The sequence below is a fragment of the Tenrec ecaudatus genome, chromosome 11, assembly GCF_050624435.1.
Source record: "Tenrec ecaudatus isolate mTenEca1 chromosome 11, mTenEca1.hap1, whole genome shotgun sequence".
Classification (NCBI taxonomy): domain Eukaryota; kingdom Metazoa; phylum Chordata; class Mammalia; order Afrosoricida; family Tenrecidae; genus Tenrec; species Tenrec ecaudatus.
Genome location: NC_134540.1, coordinates 80,351,993 through 80,374,583, shown reverse-complemented (window position 1 = coordinate 80,374,583; position 22,591 = coordinate 80,351,993). Strand labels below are relative to the sequence as shown.

General features: G+C 46.5%; 1 protein-coding gene across 2 annotated transcripts in view; it reads right to left on the bottom strand.

Annotated features, from left to right (window-relative positions):
* NCK2 (NCK adaptor protein 2) overlaps positions 1–22,591 on the bottom strand; it is a 168,030-nt gene that overhangs the window by 77,476 nt on the left and 67,963 nt on the right. For both annotated transcript variants that reach the window (XM_075563349.1, XM_075563348.1), the window contains exon 2: positions 4,001–4,143. The gene's annotated coding sequence lies outside the window, so the exon portion shown is untranslated. The remainder of the gene's footprint in view (positions 1–4,000; positions 4,144–22,591) is intronic.

Below are 22,591 nucleotides of genomic sequence, written 5' to 3'. Positions count from 1 at the left end.
CAACGGCCCCGAGGTGGTTGCCTCTGTTTGGGCAGAAGGCCAACAGTTACTTCCAGGAATCAGCAAACTTTCAGACTTACCCTTCCCAGCAGAGCTATGAGCCCCAAAAGCTGACTAACAGAGATATGAGCCTTTTATGTACGTCTTTCTAGGTCATCTCTGTGGCACCAAGTACATGCCCAAATGCCCCCGATGGTAAAAATGTGGAGTAAATTTAAGGCTATTCTTCTAAGTATATAAACTCTATGAAAATGATAAAAAAAATAGGCTAATATGAAGATAAGTAGGAAAGATTTCCTTTATAGAAGGCATACCATTACTTAGTACATTTAAGAATGTTAAGAGTGACAGAAATACTTAACTCTGCATTTTTCTCTGCTCGAAGCTCAAATTAAAGCCACTGCCGATTCCACAGTACAATGGAAACCGACTCTTAATGAATGGCAGGTTAATATTTATAGTCTGGCTATACAAATGGGCAACTAACACCTGATAAAACCTAAGCCTTACTAATGTGACTGAGCCCATGTATCTCGTCCTCCAGGCCACAGTCCTCCTTCCACCACTGCGCCAACATCCTTTCAACAGCGTTTCAACAGATGAAAACGCATCCACCGAGTCCACACATGCTCTCCTGTCCTCCACGCCCAGCACACACTCGCCAAGCTGCAACCATGGCCAGTGACTGTCCTGTCTCGATTCTCCGTGGCAAGAATTAAGTACAGAAGGTTGCTGCTGTATACCACCTGGCTGGCTAGGGTCACAGTGACCCTAGGTGACAGCAGGATTGTTCAGTCAGGTTTCCTAGGCTGCACTCTTGGTGGGTGCAGCCTGTCAGGGTTTCTCTCCTGCAGAGCCACCCGAGCTGCAAGGACTGCTCTCTAGCACAGCAGCTGAGCACTGAAGCAAGGCTAGTGGCTGCTTGGTGAGCAGACGGGGAGTGCCACCAGGCTTGCTTTCCACCCCCCTCGCGGGTAGTCAGGCGGGTTCTGAAGTCTTTCTTCTCTAGCTTCCTGGCTGGGAAGCAGGGCCTCAGAAAAGGCACGCAGGCGTCTCTCGGCCTAGCCCCCAGTGTAGAGGTGGCAGGTATGGTGAGCACTTTAGGAGCACAAGAACCGGGGATGCCTGGGAAGCTGACATCCACAGGTTCTCTTGGCCTTCATTTCACACTCAAGGACAAGGCCAACCACAGTGTCACTTAAAAGATCACTTCAAACACCTAACAGGATGTTCCTGGTCCCAACCCGTTGTTTTAAATGACCTAGAGTCTTTACAACATATTGTCTGGCGAAGCCACCAAGTGCGCCTGGAGTCAAGTGGATCCACTATGACAGCGCACACCTAGCCTCCGCCTTCCTTAAAATCCCAGTGAATCCCGGCTTCTCCAGTGGGAGGGGTCCGTGCTCCCCTGCTGTGTCCCAGGGACTTCATACCTCTCTCAGCCACTGCTGCCCCTGAGTTACTGGGGGGCTGCCCCTTCCTTCGGGGGTATCGAGCTATGTGATCTATATTTTTAACCACTAAAGCAGCCCCTGAAAGGAAACAGACTAGCATATAGCTGGTGCTCACAGTACCTGCTTGTTACACGAGCACACACCTAATGATTTCCCCCACTGAACAGTTTCCTAAAACCCAATGAGAAGTCAGGGTTTTGTAGGGATCTCATGAGCTTTTGAAAGAAAAGTAATCCTGAAAAGTGATGTTGGTACCAATCCTTTTCCAGGATGGCCTGTATGGTTCCCCATCTACTGAAACCGGGCGTCAGCCCCTCTTGGGGGAAGGCACGCTGCACTCTTGCCAGGGGCTCATGGAGAGGCTGCCACAGAGAGGGTGTGGCCGAGCGCAAGAGTGGTGTACTGTTATTGTCACTGATGATCGAGAACTTTCCTGATTACTCACACATTACCAATGAATTCTGACACTCACGCTCGGGAAGACGCACTCATTTCTGGCTTGTGTCCCACTTAAAGTCTGACAAATGAATTGATAAGAAACCACCTTCCCACATGACAAAGTCCTAAAAGGTTGCAGACCAATGCCTACTTCTTAAAAAAAAAAACGGGGGGGGGGGGTTCTTCTTCTTCTTTTTTTTTTAAGTAATGGAACTCTCCAAGGATTGGAAAGCTAACGTCCCAGTGCTGTATGTCTGAGCATTTTGGAAAATCTCTGAAAGAGAAACTTAGAAATGCCTTATGTATACACGATACTAATTAAAGCTAGCCGGAGCCCAAAGAGCTGCGAGGTGGGGGGTTAAGTTTCCAATTGTATAACTGCCTTAAAGCACGCCAGGAAGCAGAAAGGGAGGGCAGGGGGAGGGGGAGAGTTGCATGGACTCAAACTAAACGACATGAACTCTGCGTTCTCCATTTTACCTTGAAATTAGATATGAACGATACTACGACATGAAATAGAGATGAACGATAAAACCACCATGAACGATACGCTAGGCACACGGGACAGTGTGTCATTGTCCTCAAAAGAATCAGTAAAGGCAGATCCCTTGGCAGAAACCATAGGCAAAATAAGAGAAAAACACTGAGACATTTAATCCACCCTTAGGAAATACTACATATTAAATCTCTGCCACTGTAGCTACCACATAGTGGGAGAGGATAATGGAGAGAGACAGGGCTAGCCCTCTGTGCACACAGAAAACATTTTTTTTAATTGATCAAGGAAAGAGAATGCTTTCAGTGTCAGTTTTAAACCAAATAAGTGGAAATCCTAATTTATATGAATGCAGTGTTTACAAAAATTATTATGCCAAAAGATTTGTCTAAGATTAAAGTTTTAAGAATAGCTGAAAACCATGACACAAACAGAGCAGAATAAAATTTTAAGGAGAGCTTTGAGGCAGCCCCATGAAGGTGAAAATGCATGTTTTGATAAAGCACGTCCTACTGTCTGTAAGCCACCCTCGGCTCTCAGTCTGTCACACTGTGGTGGCTTGCTGGTAGCGGTGCTGCTAGATTTTTTGCCATCAGTATTTCAAACACCAACAGGGATCCCCGTGGTGAACAAATGTCAGTGGAGCTTCCAGACTAAGACAGACTGGGAAGAAGGAATCAGCCGTCCACTTTTGAGGAATAAGCCACTAAAAACCTCATTAATAGTGGCAGAACACTGTCTGATACAGTGTGGAACACACGCCCCTCAGGTTGGAGGGTGCTCAAAATACAACTGCGGAGTCACCTTAATAACATCATGCTTGGTTGGCAGGAGGTCAGCGAAGACCCTAACAAGATGGACTGACAATGGCTGCAAGAAGGGGCTCAAACATACCAACAATTGTGAGGATGGCGCGGATCAGGCAGTTTCATTCTGTTGGACATGGTCGCTAAGAGTTGGAATCGACTCAACGGCACTAACAATACCGTCTGTCAGAGATGGAGCACCACAGGAACCAGACCACTCCACCGCGGCTCGTATGTTCCAAAGCTAGTGTTTCAAACTATGTGTTAAGGCTAAGAAATACCATTGTTATAGAGAGACCTACTTTGGCCCATTGCTGGTTAATTAAAAACAAACAAACCACACACCAACCGAGTGCTCACCTATCAGATAAAACTTCCCTAAGAATTCTTTCTCTTTTTCCATCTCTTATGATGCAGATTTATCTTCTTGGCATTGCAGTCAGAATCAAACTTTTTACGAGGCTGAGATTACATTGAAGACTATTCCGATTTCATCTCTATACTTCCATGTTCAAGGACTATCTGTTGAGCTGGATAAACTGAAGCACAACAGCACCCCGTGGGCTGCAGGTTTCTACCACGCTTTCCAATTTACATACTCAAAAACCATCACATGCTAATACAGGCAAAACAATCATCTCGTTTTCCAAGCGGGTGCTCTGAAAGCTTCAGTTTACCGTGGCTCAACAAAACAGTGCCGAATTGTTGCCATTTCCCTAGTACAGCACCTTCTGTGCCACGGGAAGCCTGAGGGGCCGCAGCAGTAACTTCTCAGGCCTGTGATAAGCAGGGAACTGTCGCCTTACCTTTGGCACGCAGTTAGAGGTGAGGGCCGGGACGCCAGATGCTTCCAATAGGTTCGGTTTTCAGCTGATCACCCCCTCTGAAGCTGCAGGAATCTCAGAGTTATGATCTTGGAAACAACGTGCCTAAAATGAACAAAGGAAATCTAGAAAGAAACAGAAAGAACCCTGTTAAAATTGCTGCTTTGAGGACAAGTATCTACTTAAAATCTATTTGCCTGCTACCAGCATTTTCCAACGAACCCACTCCTTCCGCTCCTCACCCCCCCCCTCCTCCCCACAAAGGACTCTGGGTAGAAACCACTGTGCCCAGTGGGTGCCTGCTCATAGCAACCTCATAGGGCAGAGTAGAACTACTGTGTCTCGGAGGCTCTCCATCTTAATGGAAACAGAAAACCTCTCTTCTCACATGGATCCGTTGGGGACATGCAAACAGCTAACCTTTTGGTTAGCGGTCCAACACTTTAACCCACTGCACTGCCGAGGCTTCTTTTGTGTATACGGATACCTCAGAGAATGTATATACACACACTCTCTCTCCTATATCTAATCCTCCTCTATCAGTGTGGACAGCACCACCTCCCGGGGGGTGGTAAAAGCAGATCCAAACCAACGATCCAAACTCACAGCCATCGAATCGATTCTGACTCATATCCTCAGGGTGAGCACCCCAACACACAACCCACTAGGCCAGCATGTCTCCTCCCCAGCAATGAAAAACCTTCTGTACGATAACCCATAATCCAGGATAAAGTGGAGGCATCTAAAACCATTATCCTAGATTCCTGGCTATAGTACAAAAAGCTTTTTTAACTACCAGGGTGGCATTGAGTACAATCTACCACCACCACCCTTCCTGCAAAGAGAGTGGTAGATTGGGAACATGTGGTCTACACTTTCCATCCTCCACGATGGCGCCGAAGCACAGGTCGGGGAGAATCAGTGTGTGCGCATCAGTGCTGGGAAGAGGTTGGGAGGCAGGGGACAGCTGGCAATGTGGCAAGAGCCCCTGGCCACACTCAGCACAGCCTGGCAAACGCCAAAGGAAAGATGCCAAGTGGAAACAGGGCCAGCCTGGGAGCCTATTTAGGGAGGAAGGGTGGCGAGCACATGGGTATTACTTGACTCGCTCCTCTCTTGGAAGTCTTGAGAAACATTATTCTTGGGATTGCACTGGCCACAGAGTGAGGGCTGACACTAAGAAGCCACTGAAAACAACATGCCCGCCGGCAGAGCACCTGTGCATATCACATCAGAGCCTCAAGGTCAAGAACACGAGACACCTGACAGAGGTGAGCGGCGACTCACTCCTGGTTGTCAGGGGTTTGCTGCAGCACTGTGTTCCTGACACACGGGTAAAAATGTTCAGTCCTTGAGTAGCATTGTAGAGGGGACCCTGGAGCACTCTGTGGACTTCGGAGCGAGTTCACTGGCATTTCAAATTGTTTCAAACCCAGAGGGGCTCAGTCTTGACAGCTCAGAGAAGATCTATTAATTCATCAAGCATACTATCGTGACCCAAAGTGTTAAGCACCCCACAGAAAAATCGAATCCTTCTTTAATCACATACAGAGGATAATTCACGACAGATTTCATGAAAGTGTTGTAAGGCAAATTCATAATTTTGATTAAAAAATTATTCCCCCTTCTGGATTCTCTAGCATTATCTTAAAGGCTGTGTAATTAAAAAAAAGATATGATTTGACACAAGAAAAAATAATGACTAAATATGATGGAAATAACCAACTGGACATAATTTTAAATGTATATCCAGAAGATTGCTTTCTTCTCTCTCCTTGTTTACAACAAAAATGACTTTTTCTGGAAGAACTGGTGTTGGCATCTAAACTCGGGTCTTGGCTGAGGATTCCGATTCCCCACCAGTGGCATCCCCTACCTCCATAAGCCACCAAGAAAGTTACAGACTGATGCGCTGAGCAGCCAGGCCCGTCTTCTTGTTTCCAGGCATTCTTCTAGAATCTAGATGAAGCTGTACAGCCTTAACCAAAAGGTTCATCTGCCTGAGTCAGATTTCCTTAGGCCACTGCCTGGTATAACATCCCAATAGAAGCTCCTTCAGCGCGTACCTGCGTCCTACAGGGCATTATCTTGACTGAAGTCTTCTAATAATCTTCCACCATACATATTACAATAGCCAGGTTGACAGATGGAGTTAACCACCCAGAGATGTTAAAGCTTCAAACGGGCAAACCCAGTGTTTGTTATGTGTCAACCAAGGTGTCTTTAACCAAGTTGCTACGGGCATGAGTAGTACCTTAGAGACTGGCTCCTCTCTTAGACTCAACTCTCACTGCCACCATGGAGCAGCTGGCAGAGCCCGATGCATACCCCACTGTGCCATCATAGTAGAAAAGTAGCTCATCACACTCACAGCACAGCTGGTGCCAGTGGCCTGAGCCTCCATCTCGAAGCCCAAAGCAATAGAATACCGAAGAGGATTTGGAGTCCAGCCCTTCCAAACTCTGCAGTGTACACAACCTAGGGAATGCTGTCTCCAAGCACAGCCAGTAAAGGGGAAACCAGATGGTAGAAGGGTGCCGATTCTGAATTAATGGGCTCTCTCCCATGAAAGGGATAGGTGTTTTAAATCAATTTAAAGTTGGCAGTGGCCATCTGGGATGAAAATGTGAAAACCGAATGTTGCAGTGTTATGCCTGAGAAAAAGTATTTCACAGCTAAATTCTACTAAGCACACACACCCCCTTCGATGAAAAGGGGTGAATAGAGTGATTAAAAGCTTCTCTTCATGACTTCCAATGAGCTCTGCTGCCCACTGCTTATGTTGAACTAGGGGGCTAGTGGGCAGAACATCTGTTAAGGACCAGGATTTCACACCAGCCTATAATTACAGCCTATGACCTAACCTAGCTGAAAACCATTCACCTCTGCAGGGGAGGAAGGGAGGGGGAAAAATCAAACTGCAAAATATACACAAAGTCACTTGCAATGTGGAAAAGCCAGCACCAGAGAATTCACTCAATCGCTTGACAGTGTTTCAAACTAAGTGAATATCTAAAATGCGCATGTGCCTCTCCTAAAATATTTTTCCATTATTCCAACTCCCAACCTTTACACGTAACAAGGAAGGGTGGGGATGGGAAGGACTTAACACTGAAACCAAAGGTCTCCCTATAAGCTGAACCCTTTAACTGCATAACAATCTCCAGTGCAAAATCCAAGGGATTATCCCAGTTCTCTGTCACACAGAGAAACTGGTTTTCTGTTTTGACACCTATGAATCAAAACCTGGGGATGTTTTCTTCTGATGCAAAATACATTTAAAAAAATCCTTTAATTGGGGGCTCTTACAACATTCCACATATCAACTGTATCGAGTATATTAGTACCTATGTTGCCCATCAAAAAATTGAGGCTTTTTGGGGTCTTTTTGAGGTCTTTTCAGGGGTGTTTAGAGTCCAAGGCTTATTCCAACCGGGAGCACACACTCTGGGTTTGTGTTCCTTAGTGGTGTGATCCGGTAACCCAGGTAGCAACTTCCACGGAATCTGGTAATAGCAGGACCCTCTCCTGCAAACTGACCGCATCCACTTTAACTCCCCATGTCTGCTGTCCTACAGGGTAGTGTCTTCTGGATGGAACTTCCAAGATTAAGAGTCCATTCTTGTCATCGATGCCTGGTGAGCTTTCTTCAAGTCAAGTCATGGAGGTTCAATTGGAGGGTTACTTGCCCTGCTCTGCTGGCAGCCAAAGGCTGTGTGTCTTTTGAACAATATTGCTGGACACCATTCCTCCCCCGAGATCATCAAAAGGCTCATGTTCAGAAAGGTCAGGTAGCACTCCTCGCCTCCTCCCCAATCCACAGTAACCAATACGGGTCTCACAGCGATCCTCTAGATGGTTTCCAAGGCTATAGATCTTTGTGGGAACAGACGCAGCTCTTCAACACCGAATGAATAGTGGGCTTGAACCGGGGGTTTGGTGGTTAGCAGCCAACACCTAAACCCCAGCACCACCTGGGCTCACTTCAGTAACTGGCAATGAGAGAAACGAGCATGGACCTGTCCAAGGAAGACCCAGCTTTGTCCGCTGCTTCACTTCCGTTTCAGTGTCATGCAGCTTCTCAGCAAACCTTGGGCAAAAATCTTATTTTTCAGCTCAGGAAGCAAGCCTCCATATGGTGCCGCCCAAACGTGGCGATTTCTACATCCCAGTTTCCTGGGGACTCCTAAGAGACACACCTGGTGACCCCCATCTACCTGGAGTAGATGGCAACCGACCACGGAAGGTGGCCGCAACCATTCAAATCAGATTCGCTAAGGGTTTGCCAAGCAAGCTGCCATCAGGCTGACCCCTGTGTCAGAATCAAAAGCGATCCACGGGGGTTTCCTGAAATCGATCACCACGCCTTTCTTCTGAGGGGTCTCTGGGTGAACTAAACCTCCCATCTTTCGGTTAGCTGCGGAGTGTGTTTGCATGGCCCAGGGACATCAGCCAGTGTTATGCTGAATCACAGAAGCAAGTCCAAGATGCACGTGTGGGTCTGAGGTCGAGGCTCCTGACTCATAGCAACCCCGCAGCCGCTCCCCATGGAGAACTGCTGCCGAGGGCACTCTTTCCAGAAGCATATTGCCGGTCTTTCTCCCAAAGGTGCTGGATGGGACCAACCAACCAATTTTGTGGTTAGCAACTCAAACGCTTAACCACCCGCGCCACAAAGGCCTCTCTCCCATCAGAAATCACAATGATCCTCAGATGTTAAAGTAGCAAAGAAACCATGTTGGTGATTACTAGCCAACTGGATTAAGTATTGGCACAACTTACAGATTCACAGGCTACATAACAGATATGCATCGCTAACAGTCTTATAAAAAAGCTAAAGGTGACTGTCATTTCTCTTTTATTTAACAGGAAAAAATGGTTCGAGTTGAGAAAAAGGGCAATACTGCTTATACTCTAAACTTTGAACTCCCCTGCCTTCCCTTTCCCACCACCCGCCTCAGGCCAGGTCTACACAGCGAGATGCCTACAAGCTGACCTCCAGAGTTCAGAATGCATATGGATCAGGGCCTGACCCAGAACAGCATGGGGCCAAGGGTACTCGCTCAGACTCAGGGCAGAACCAAGCTAAATTTATCTTCTACTGGACTACTTAGTGGGGGTGGGGCGTTCACTCAAGTGGGAAAATACTCGGTTTGGGCATTGAACAAAGCTACACAAAATTCTACTTGAATCATTTGGTTAACGTTCAACCTCTGGCATTCACACACTGCGCCCCCACCCCACCACCACCACCCAGCACCTCCCCCTTCAGCACTGGTACTGACTGAGCTGCTCAGAAACCCCAGACCCTAATTTTCCCAGGGGTTGCCTCAAACATCTTTTATCATCCTGTGCATCGGGGTCCTAGCTAGCGATCATAAGAACACTGATGGCGGCAAAAGGTTAGTTGCAGAACTTCAAAAAAAAAAAATTAAAACCAAAATTAGGATTTGTTGTTCTCATGTTGCATGGAATCAGTTCCGACTCATAGCGACCCTATGTACACCGAAAAAAATCCTGCCCAGTCCTGTACCTGCCTCAGAACTGTTATGGGTAGTAAGCCACCTTGTCAAGGGCCTGCCTCGTTTTCCCTGACCCTCTACTTTCCCGAGCATGATGACCTTCACCAGGGGCTGGCCTCTCCTGATGACACGTCCAAAGTACTTGAGACGAAGCCCCGGTATCTTTGCTTGGAAGGAGCGTTCTAGGTGTACTTCTTCAAAGACAGCTTCTTCTTTTGGCAGTCCATGGTACTGTCAATATCCTGTGCCTGCACCGTAATTCAGACACTGATGCTTCTTGCGCCTTCCTTACTCAATATCCTGCATTCACACCCACAAGAGGGGAGTGAACACACCATGCTTCATTCTTGGGTCAAGGGCACCTTAGTCCTAAAATTAAGATCCTTGCTCTTTTTGATTAGCATTTATATTCAGGAAAAAATTGTCCTGAACAGCAAAAAAAATATCAAGTCTTAGTCTACTTCGGGCCAGGAGTATGTCAAGGCCACATCTTACAGTGGTTACCAAGTCAGTTCGCGGTCCGTTAGGTGCCATCAGCTGGTGTGGCCAGCAGCTAGCCCGCGTGACAGAGCAGAACTACTCCAGCGGCTTCCCCCTGGTTGTCATCTTCACGGCAGCAGATCTCCAGGCTTTTCTTCTGTGGTTCCACTGGGGGGCAGGGGGGTTTTGGTTTTTAAACCTCCACCCTCTTGTCGGTTAACAAACTTGGAATAAACACTCGAGTACCAATTTCTAACCCTCCTGGCAGCCTCCGAACCATCACCAGTCTCAGATGTCACGCTCTGACAGTTCGCGCACAATGTGCTGTGGGTTAATGAAGAGGCCTGTGTTCCAGTATTCCAAGGTTGAGAAAGAAACGAAACTACAGGCAGTGGTGCCATGCCATGAAAATTTAATGAGGCGCTTCTAGTCTTGGTCTAACTCCCACCCAAAGACCTTGTCCTGATAATTCTGGGTAAGAGAAGGTGGGGGGAAGCACTGATTCTGTTGTGAGTGTTTATTATTATGGTTGCCAGTCTGCTGGTACAAAAGGAGCCACTTAGAGGCGGGATCTCAATACTAGCAAGAGCTAGGAGTGAAGGGATTGCATCTTCTCTACACTAAGATCCCTGGCAGAGCGACTCTCCTGGATCTAGGACACAGTGGAGACATCTGAGGAGTGGCAGAAGGTGAGACAGAGCAGTGGACTTCCCAGCCCATCAACAAAGACAACTGTGTGCTTCCGGGCAGGAGGCTGGCCTCTGGAGTGGGGCGCCTCTGGGTGTTTAACTTAGGGAGCTGGGTGTGCTGATCCGAGGAGCTGGAGCTGAAAGCCTTCTGGTTGAGGCTTTTATTGGAGTGGCATGCCCTTTGGGCATTCATTAACAGCCTTAAAAGAACTTTGTACCCACATCCGGATGAACAACTGTATCCTGAGCATGTCTCACCTGCACTGTAACCTGTTAACTTCTATAATAAGCTGCACAGTCATGAACCTAGGTGAGTTCTGTGCGGTCACTGTAATGAATTAGAGCCCAGCAGAAAAGTTGACAGTGCTGTGGGAAACGGAGCAGTAAAAGCAGAGCGTGCCATGGGCTTCAGACAGCAAGAGGCTTCAAAAGGTTAGTGGAAAAAATGGAGCGAAAAGATACGGAATTTGTTTCCACGAACTCTTTGAGGCCCACTTCTGAGTCAGGGGAACTTAGTTCCAGGCTGGCTCCATAGCCAATGTCCTGTGGGACTCAGCACTGCCCTTCTGACATCCAGGCCACCAACACAACCAGAATCCATCGAGTCTGAATTCTGCAGCATGGGAGGACTGGCTTCTGGGTTATTAAAAATTGGTGGTACAGTAACGAAGCTTTACGAAAGGTTATCTAAAACGACATGTCAGGAACATCATAATACAAATTCTTAAAAGGAATTTCACGTATATATTATATAACACACAAACTGGATTAGTTAACACTGTTTCCATCGGTGTGTGAAGATTTTTCTGTCTATTTAATGTCCTATGACACCCTGGTAATGTAGTGGTTAAGCACCGGGCTGTGATCCACGTGGTTGGCGGTTCAAAACCAGCAGCAGCTCCTCAAGAAAGAGAATGAACCTCCTACTCCCCTAAACAGTCTCCAAAACCCGCAGGGGTCGCTAGGAGTCAGTACTGACTTGATGGCAGAGAGAATTAAAACCCTGTTGTTTTTCAATGGTCTTGTGTTAGGGCTGCTAAGCACAAGATCAGCAGGTCTAATCCACCAGCTCCTCCACAAGAGAAAGATGCGGCTTTCTACTCCCATAAAGAGTTACAGTCTTAGAAACCCAGAGGTGAAGTGCTAGCCTGCCCTACAGGGTCACTAGGAGTCAGCATCAGCTCGATGGCAGTGGGTTTGGGTTTCTATTTAATGCTAGCCTCCTCAGCACAATGGTACTCCATTCTCCAAAAGGTGCTGCAGCTCAACCACAGCTCTCAAAAGCAGAGGAAAGGCCTTGCTGTATCTCAGTGCCATAAACAGACAAGGCAGTTACACAAATCTTTTAAGGTTCAGTGGTGATATTTATTAAGCCCCCATAGGATTTAGTGTTGGTCCAAGTAGTTTCAACCCAAATAAAGAGCACAGTGACAAAATTACACCTAAATCTAACACTCTAGTGAATCACAGTCTACAAACGTGACCCCCCCCCCATCCCCACCTTTTTCTGTAGGAAAATAGCTCACTGAATCCTGATCTGAGAGAATCTGGACTTACTATGGGATCCAGAAAGCCTCTCTTCACTAGACCTTCAGTGGCTCTAACATGTTGACGGGAGAATTCCATTATTTTTCAATTCCACAAATTTCTTGAAACTACCTCATATGTATAAACACTCTTTGGTCTTATTTTTCTTATTTTCCTTTTATCTTTAGGGATGAAGGTGTGAAAAAGGAGAATTTCCAAGAAAGGACAAGATGACATGTGTCCGTAGCACAAAGAAAAGGGCACTTGCATGTTGCTCTACGCATGCCCTCTCCTCTTCTGTCACTCACACACACATCCTTTTTGTTTTTTTTTATCTTTCAGTGATCTGAAAGGCAAAGCACTGTTGGGATATTTACAGTGAGAAGCAGTTACAAGCTTGGGCAGTGGGATCAAGATTTGGAAGCATTACTTCACTTTCAGCTTTATCCATTTCTGTAATGTTTGAATTTTGAAAACAAAGCATTCCTTTTGCAGTTAAGAAAAGCCTGGTATGTCGAAGCGATCAGGTATAAGGCATCATCAGAACAAAAAATCTTACCATAGTGAATGAAGGGGTAAGTGCAGAGTGGAGACCCAAAGCCCAATTGTCGGCCACTGGAGATCCCCTTGCAGAGGGGTCTAGGGGAGGAGATGGGTCAGTCAAGGTGCGATATAGCACCGATAAAAATACATCTTTCCTTTAGTTCCTAAATGTTTCCCCCGCCCCCCTCCACTACCATGATCCAAATTCTACCTTGCAAGTCTGGCTAGACCAGAGGATGTACACTGGTTCAGATAGGAGCTGGAGGCACAGGGAATCCAGGGCGGATGATACCTTCAGGACCAGGGGTGTGAGTAGCGATGTTGGAAGGGTAGAGGGAGGATGGGTTGCAAAGAGGGAACCAATTACAAGGATCTACATGTGACCTCCTCCCTGGGGGACGGACAACAGAAAAGGGGGTGAAGGGAGACGTCAGACAGGGCAAGATATGACAAAATAATAATTTATAAATTATCAAGGGTTCATGAGGGAGGGGCGAGCGAGGAGGGGGGGAGAGGGGAAAAAAAGAGGACCTGATGCCAAGGGCTTAAGTGGAGAGCAGATGTTTTGAAAATGATGAGGGCAATGAATGTAGATGTGCTTTACACAATTGATGTATGTATGGATTGTGATAAGAGTTGTATGAGCCCCTAATAAAACGTTGTAAAATAATAACCAAAAGAAAAGCCTGGTACCCCTCCACCCTCGTCTCTTCTTGTTGAAGCACGGCCACGGACACAGGAGCATGCTCTTTTCTCTCGTCCTCAGAAGCAGGCACAACTCTACTCAATGCTCCCCAAATCCATCACCAAGCAAGTCCTGGAAACACTCCCTTTCACACATGCCCCGCCCCTCCCCTCCCCTCCAGCCATTCCTCTTAGTACTTCAGATGGCCACTAACCAGTCTCCCAGACACAGCCTGGACGGGCTCTCCTTAGCACATCACTCTCTCACAGGCGCAGACTTCTATATGATGCAAGACACAGCACCCCAGCAACAGCAGACACAGCCCTACTGACCAACCCAGGCCACATGCCCACCTCCCACGGCCTGTATCCTTCTTGGCCTGCCCCTCTCCATATCCCCTTTGAGAACGTCCAAACACTAGGTGCCCTCAGCGTTTGGTACGGCCAGCTGCTGCTCTAAGGGTGAAAGAGGCTTTCTACTCCAATAAAGACTTCCAGCCAACTCTGAATCCACTGACTCTATGGCTTAAGGCATTGAGATTTCAAACATTTCTTCTACATGCCTCATCCCTCAGGGATCTGTGGGTGGGGTGAACACCTGGCGATCCTCTTGTCAAGGACTGCTCAAAAGTCTCTCCTCCTGAAGGAGGCCTTCTTGGATGGTTCCTGGGTGGGTTAAACAGGTTTCCTTTTGGCTTCAATCCACTAGGTCGATACGCAAGGCTGGCAGTTCAAAACCTCCAGCAGCTCTGAGGGAGAAAGACTGGGCTTTCTACTCCATAAACAGTCTGGGAAACCCACAGGGGTCACTATGAGTCAGCACTGACTTGAGGACAGTGAGTAACTTTTAGTATTTTACAGCCTTTTATGACACCACATAGTTTTGTCTGTCCATCCATCTAACTAGATTGAAATTCCCTTGATTCTTACCACTACCTATGTCTTCAATGAAACCAACATAACCAACTGAATCAAACTAGTCGCTATCCAGTCAATTCCAATGCTCAGCAAGCCGGGCAAATACAAGTGTTTTCCAAGATAAGAAAACACAGAGGGTAAGAGAAGGGAGCTCAAGTCCCAGAAAGAACTGAAACAATGGCCTCCCACAACTACAGATCATGAAGATGGCAGAGGGCTGGACAACCCTTCCTCCTGCTGCAGTTCCCAGTGTCAGAAGCCAGTCAATAGCAGCCACCACTGATGAGGACGAGGATGGCACAGAGACTCTAGCACTCTGTTACCCTGGCTGCTGCTCCAGATTTCTGTGGGCTTCTCCCGGGAACAGAGGACCTGAGACAGGATCAGCACGTACTGTTTTACACCTCTTAATGTCTACTTCCTACTCCTTTCCCCTGCCTCCCTCTCAGGACACTACTCTACTTTTCCCACTGTGAAAAAAAAAAAAAAAAGCAAAAAAAATTACAGAATAAGCTAAGCATCCAATGAAGTTGTATGTTTGGTTTGGGGTTTAGGACAATGGTTTTAAAGACTAACTGTCTCAAGTGCTAGGTGTGTCCTGGTGCAGTGCCACCTCCTCCTGGCAGGCATGGCCTCATGGCATCTCTACCACAATCCTGTGGAGCAGTAGCACCTCATGCCTCTACGTTAGTCTTTTGAGGAAATAATACGGCAATTCATATTAGGCACAATATGTTAGGGTGAATTTTTACCCAAAGAGGTTGGTCTTTGTTCTAGACTCTGGAGATGACCTTTGAAGAGGCCTCCAGACCATACCTGAGGGCTTAGGATAATGAGGCGCTTCTTGGATGAGGGCTGGAAATGGCAGAAGGTCCAACCGGGTGACAGCAGTGCACCCTCAATCGGCCTATAAAATGAGGCTCACTAAAGGCTCTGGATACGGAATCTCCTGGGGCTTTGGAGTTGGTAACAGGCATTGGTACTCAGGGACAGGTAACACAGCCCTTTGGGGACCTGGAAGCTCCACACAAAGTACCCTCCCTATACATCAGTCCTTTCGTTTGCATATGTTTTCATTAGTAGAAGACTACAATTGCAATACGGTGCTTTCCCAAGTTCTGTAGGCCCTCTGGCGTATGACTGAATCTGAGCGACTAAAGGAGTCAGCCAGGTTAGACCTGAAGGGACCTATACCCCTAGCCCTCCATCCCCACTGTCAGCTTGAGGCTAGCTTCTGAAAATCTCCGAAAGTCTTGGGTAACTTGGCAGTTTAGAGAATTGTGTCCTTCCACTTGGGAGATCTGACCTAAAGATTTCAAATGGGTAGGGCCAGAAGAAATACTACATACGTGTGCCATTGAATTGAAAAGGAGTTCGTTCCATTTATTTCGTGTCAGAGAAGAGGCATCAATGTATTTCATCTGTCTCTGATACCAAACAGTATTTCCTCCACACTTTTCTAAAACAGCAACGTTGTATACGTCTCACCCCACCCCCAACAAAAAAGCACACCTACTGTTTTATGTAAGTCTGTGGATCTACCCACACCCTAGAATGAATCAAATTGGAACCCCAGGAACCTTTATTTCCCCTGCCTTCCAAAGAGTGCTTGGGTGTGGTTTTAGAGACATTATTAAATTTAGAAAGAACACTAAACTTGTTAAGACTGCTGTTCCCACACACATATACTGCAAGACAGAAACAACGTGGAGGGAGCTGCTCAGGTCCAGGGTGAGGGTTCGAATTAATTTAGGATTAAGCTGTACATCCCTAAGTCTACAGGCCAGAATGACTTGACTCTGATTTTAGTATTCCAGAATTCAAAGTACTACTCAGACTCTTCCTTTGTTCCAGGGAGCATCACTGGTCTTTTAGGGAATAGATGATGGGACTCTCCACATGTATGGTGGGAGAGAACATTTTTTTGCAGCAATTAGATAAAGGCTAACTGACAAAAGAATGATGGTAGGCTCTGACTTCTGGCACCTTCGGAGTCCCTGGGAGAGCGAGAATAAGTGAGTTCAGGCGAAGGAAATAGTTGTTTGATCAACAGCTGTCTGATTTTTCTTGGGGAAATTGCTGGTCAAGGTTTAGACCTCCTACAGAATGAAGTTTCGTCTTCCTAAGCAACTGTGAGAAAAGTCTTGTTGCCCGTTATCCTTGTCCACCTCTGGGATGTTATGAATCAACTTGGTTTCTGAGAATCTTGTGAAAGTGAGGCTCATACAGATAATATAAACCCAGACCCACTCCCACCAATTCTGACTCACCGCCACCCCAGATAGGGTAAATCTTTACTGGAACAGACAACAGGCTCAGCTTTCTCCCTAGGAATGGCTGGTAGGTTTGAACCAGCCACTCCAAAGGGAGGAAGCGGAGGCTGTCTGTAGCCTAACACCTAACCCACAGTGCACCACCGAGGCTCCTTACAGATAACATAAACCAAACTCACTGCCTGCTGAGTTGATTCTGCATACCCCATAAATGCATTCCATAAAAGCCATAAAAGCCATAAAAACATTTCGGAATGAAAAGAAAATTAAATATTTAATTTCTCTATTTGAAAAGGGCTTTTATAAAAACTTGATTTACATAGAAAAATTATGATTTGATTCAGCTACAACTGAATAAAAATTCTAATATCACTGTGCCTTGCATGCAATATTGAACTGCTCCAGCATTCCTAAAATAGCCAACGTATGTTCAACCATACTTCCCCCAAAGGGCAGTCCCGTTTACTAAGTGGTGCTGTTGCAGAAGGCTGGTCACTCCCTTACCGGGAAAGCCCTTTCCACCCTACTGCACACACCACCTCTGTCTGCCCAGCCAAATGCATCTCACCTCTCGGATATCAGAAGTTCATCTCTTCCCTCTTCTGAAAGAGGTCTCCTTTTGCATAGGTATCACTATTTTACAAGATCATGGTCACTCCATTTACATGGTGGTACAGCTTCAACTGTGCACGCTCACATTGGTTCGGCATTGCTGTGCTAGCCTCCAGGCCTCCAGTTTAAACCTATCAGCTGCCCTGTGGGGACCAGACCAGACTGTCTCATAAGCCCTGTAGATCAGCTCTACTAGTGCATGGAGTCACTAGGAGTCGGGCGGTGGTGGGAAATGTACACTGGAATCCTAACCCCTGTATTTGTAGGTGCAATCCTGTTTGGGAAAAAGGTTTTTTGTGTTAATTTGATCATACCCACATAGAGTGAGTTCTAATCTAGTCACCTCTGATTTGAAAGAAGAAAAAAAACACACAAAGTGGGGAAGAAGGTTGCCATGTGCAGACCGTCTACAAAGACAAAGCAACTAGTAATGCCCGAGGAGATGGACAATGTAGGCACCTGACTTGCACCACTACCTTAGAGAGCTCTGCAAAACAAATGTCTGTTCTTAGAAGTTAGTTACCCCTTGTGGTTTTTCTGTTACAGCAGCAATAGGAAATGAGGGCGCATGACTGCCCTGGCCGGGAGGGCCTTGGAGGAAGGAAACAAATGTCTCCATGCCTTTAGATCCACATTGAGTAGCACAGGATAAACTCTTGATGCAATTATTCATTTCAAATACACAAGGCCCCCCCCCCCACAAATGGGAGAAAAGCTCCGCTAGGCATTGTTCCCTCTAGCAAACCTCCAGCAACTCGCTTTGAGTTAGTGTACCCAGTGGTGTCGCCTGGGAAGGTTCTCTGAAGTCACAGTGAATTTTTTCTTACAAGCAGTTTCACTTGAACCTTGCTTTTTGTGATGGCTGATTTAAGAGAACTGTGTTCAGCTGTGAAATTTTGTTTCCTGCTCGGGGAAGAGTGCTGCAGAAACTGTTGTGATGTTGAACACTGCTTGCACAGCGCTACAGGAAAAACTGAAGTTTAAGAGTGGTTTTTCATTTCAAAAAAGGTGAAATGTCGATTGACGACAAACCTTGTTCTGGACATCTGTGAACTTCTCAAACGGATGAAAGTGTCGACCTGTACTGCATTTGGAGTTCATTCTACCAGATCAAGCTGTTAATCAAGCTTTCTACTTAGAGGTTTTCAAAAAATTGTGTAACAGTGTATGACAAAAAAGGCCTGATTTGTGGCAGACAGGGGACTGGTTTTGCTGCTACGACAATGTACCTGCTCACGCAGCCAAAGCCATCTCAGTGCGCTCATTGGGAAAACAAAACAAAACAAAAAAACCCAGCATGCCTTTCTTGCCCCACATCTGACCCTACTCCATGTGACTCTTTTGGTTCCATGAATGCAGAGGAACATGCAAGGACAGATATTTGTCAATGTAAAAGAGGAGAAGAAAAAGACATGGGAGATGCAGATGAGTCTGAAAAATGTTTCCAAGAATGGAATTGCAGATTTGACAAATGCATTAATTGTAATAGAGAGTGCTTTGAAGGTGATAAGCTTGGCTTGTAAAAAAATTTTTAAACATAGCTTGGGGTGGGAGAGGGTGGATGCTGAGGGATTTTTGGGGGGTACCCCTCGTATATCATTCAATAAAATCTCACACCTTAAATAATAGCTCTAAGATTTTGTTGTAGTTGCTTAATGTCCTGCAACACTTAATGCCATATTTGACCCAGAATCTTTTTGCCCCAGTGCTCCCTCCAAGAGAACCCAACTATATTACCTGATGTGACTCAGAGCCGGGCCATGCAGAGGAACAGAGAAGTCGTAGTATAAATGATAACGCAAGTATATGCAGGGGTAAAAAATGCTGGCCACACTGACAAACCCTATTTCCTCATTTTATTGCCTAAAATTCATTTTCCACCATTGTTCTGGACCATCTCATTTGTTCAATAAATTAACAAACCAATAAGAAACACAATAAAAAAGTCAGTCTATATTCAACCCCCCCAAAAAAACATAAATATGACTTCCTATCAAAGCTGTCCTATCAACGCCAGCCATAAAGCCGTTCACAGACCGTGTCTGGGCTGAAATCCAATTAAGTCATTTCTGTCTGAATATCCCCATAGAGCCTCCTGCTGAGCTCAAAGTGGAAATAATCATAAATGCCAGCTTAGCTGGGTAAGCACTTACAGCTGAAACCAGACAAGAGCAGGAAAACCTCCATGCCCCGCCTTTTAACTGGGCACAAAGAAAGAAAAGACATTTCCGTGACCATCTGGCAGAGAGTCAAAACCAACTTCCATGCCCAAGCAGGTCCTCTCAGCTAATCCTCCCCCAGTGTTTGCGTCAATGCGGAGCTTCGGTCCATTCATTTCACTCACATTATGAAACCATCGGCTGTGCAGGTCCCTACAGTGCAACTCTGTGCACTGAGGGAACAGTCAAGAGATTGCAGGCATTCTTCGCCATTCGCCAGTTTTCTCTGTCAACCCCTCATACAGTAGGGCCTTGAGATGAGTAAATCCTGGGGTTCACGACTGCCTCTGTGCATGGAACTTGTCCTGCAACAATGTAACTTCAATACCAAGTCCTCACTAGGAGGCTGGGGGGGGTGGATTTGGAGGTAAAGACTCAGTGTGTGAGTTTAAATTATTCCTTCACTTTCCTAAACATGCCTTGCAACTCATTATTCAGATGGCCCACTCAGCAAAATTCACAATCCTGAGCATCATGGACCGTGAAGTCAATTCAGCTCACAGTCCTTGGAACTGCAGGTATTCCAAGCATTCCAGAAATGGAGAGGGACTCTGGCCCTTTCTTCCGAAAGATCCTACCCCAGAGCTACTGAGTTAGACACAGACACTCTGAGGTTGATAGAAGTGCCTCAAGGGGGTTCTGTGGTAATCATTTTCTTCTATAAGCACTAATACCTAACTAGCCCCAAGGAAGTGGGAGATTGAAAGAGTCCCCAAAGTCCATCCCTCCCTTGAGTCTCTGGGTTCTTCAAATCGCTGCAGCATCCCACGCAACTCGTAAGTCTGATGAATTCTATCATGAGGTGGGGGTGCAGCTCAGTGCAGAGTCTCAAGGTCAGGCAGAGGTAAGCCAGATGCTGGGGTCAGTGGGCCCACTCCCCTCCTGGCTCTTGCCAGTCATGAGCCAGTCATGAGCCTCTGCTTTTCTAGTTACCTCCAGTAGGATGGCAGGGCAGGAGATCCTGTTTACAGTCACTCACAGGCGAAGACTAGAAGGCTCTTCCCCCACCTTCTTACCAGACCTATGCAAGGAAAGGTCCTTTGGTGGGAGTTACATGAAATCAAATTTCACCCAAATGTAATGATCTATTCTCCGCCCCTGAACTGTATCTTAATTGTGCACACATAACCCGGGGCCTGTGGCAGGATGTTTCCAGTTTCCAGTAGTCATTGGCCTCCTCCTCATCTTCATCAGACAGGCTTTTCCCCAGGCCCCTCCAGAACAATTTCCTTTCACTTCTTGGATGTAGCATAGAATTTCTAACTAGGATAACCATGAAACCTAGTGTGGTCCGGTTCACATCTGCTGCAGGAAGTTCAGCACTCTATCTCATCCGTTCCTGTGTGTGAGCAGCTTCCAAAAGGGGGCTGCAGCCTCAGGCTCAAGAGACCCAGAATTAATATACATCACATACGGGACTGTGGCTGGAAAGGCCGTTTTAACGGAATAGAACTCAGTGATGAAGACAAACCACAGTTGTTCTGCCAACTCGGCCTCTGACTCATGATGCGCCCAGCTGCAATGGAACAAAGTGCTGCCCAGTCCTGAGCCACTTGCCGGCCGATGATCAGACCATCAGAGATCTACTGGGGATCAGACTACTGGGAGCCACCGGGTTTTCACCAGCTGATTTGCACAAGCCTTTCTTCGTCCCTCTTACCCCAGGAGCTCCATGGACCCATGTTGCGTGTGATCGCAACACAGCAACATGCAGCTCTCCCGTGACAGACAGTCACAGCTGCGTGTGAGGTTTGTTGTCCAGATACACCACCTGGGCAGACTCGAACCAGCCCTGCCACCTTAAGAGCCACTACTGTAGAGAAAGCCAGTGAGGAGGACCGGTTCAAGAAACCCTTATTCTCCAAACCCTCATCATTTTTACACAAAGACTGCTGTGAAGAAGCCTAACCCAGGTGATCAAGCTGGCACCTTCTCCGCATATGATGCAAAGGACACAAGAATTCGGCTTGACACTAGATTAGTTAGTGGTTCCCAACCTTCCTCCTGACGTGACCCTTTGGTACAGTTCCTCATGTTGTGGTGACCCACGAACCATAAATATATTTTCATTGCTACTTCATCACTCTCATTTTGCTACAGTGATGAATCACGCGACCCCTCTGAAAGGTCGTTCGACCCCCAAAGGGACCACAACCCACACACAGGTTGAGAACCACTGCACTAGACACAAAGCCTAGCTCCGCACCTACCTTATTTTAAGGTTGCCACCTCAGAGACGAGGTTCCTTGGAGACAATGGCAGTCACCTTGCTGGCAGAATGAAATGACTCACACTGACTCACCGAGACTGTGTGCACACCTGCTGTGTGAACCCATGGTCTATAAACAAAGTGAAGGCCGAACGCCGCCCTTCTTAAGGAATTCACGTCAAATAGGAGACACCACAGCCTTACTCTGAAAAAATCCGCCTTTCAGAGAAATGTAATGAAGCTTTCCTAAGTAAGTTTTAAAAGAGTAGCAAGCTAGCCAAAACATCTGCCAATATCTGGCCTGCAATTAAAAGGGTCCTAAGGAGACTAGTACAATTCGTGATTAGCTTAGTGTAGTTGTCTTGGAGAAAACCACTTATGATTCAGCAGGAAGCGGTCTAGTCTCACTTTCCCAGATTGACCTTGAGCTAGGAATATAATGTCTTATGAAAAACACTTCTGCACGCCAAACCGCCCTAATTTGAATAATCACAGGGTTTCCTACATGCCATCCTCCTAAGGCTGTGTTCTCTCTCTCTCTCCTAGATAGACCCTAAGTTAAGTCATTCAACGAATAGTTACTGAACACCAGCTATTTGCCAGGCCCACCATTCAACTCCATTAGTCGCTCCTTGGGAGAAAGAGGAGGCTGAATTGTCCAGTTAAAAACTGTCTTTGGAAACCCCGAGAGTCAGGATCACGCTGGATTTGTTTGTTTCTTCAACCTGATAGCACTGTGTTCTTTCTTTCTTTGGTATTGGATGTTAAAAGGCAGAAGACACAAACACACTAGGGGGCGCAAAAAGTTTGGGAGGGGGAATGGAATTCCATTATCTTCTAATTCCATTGTTCCGTGAACTTTCTGAAGCCGTCCTGTATGTATTCCTTGCACTCACA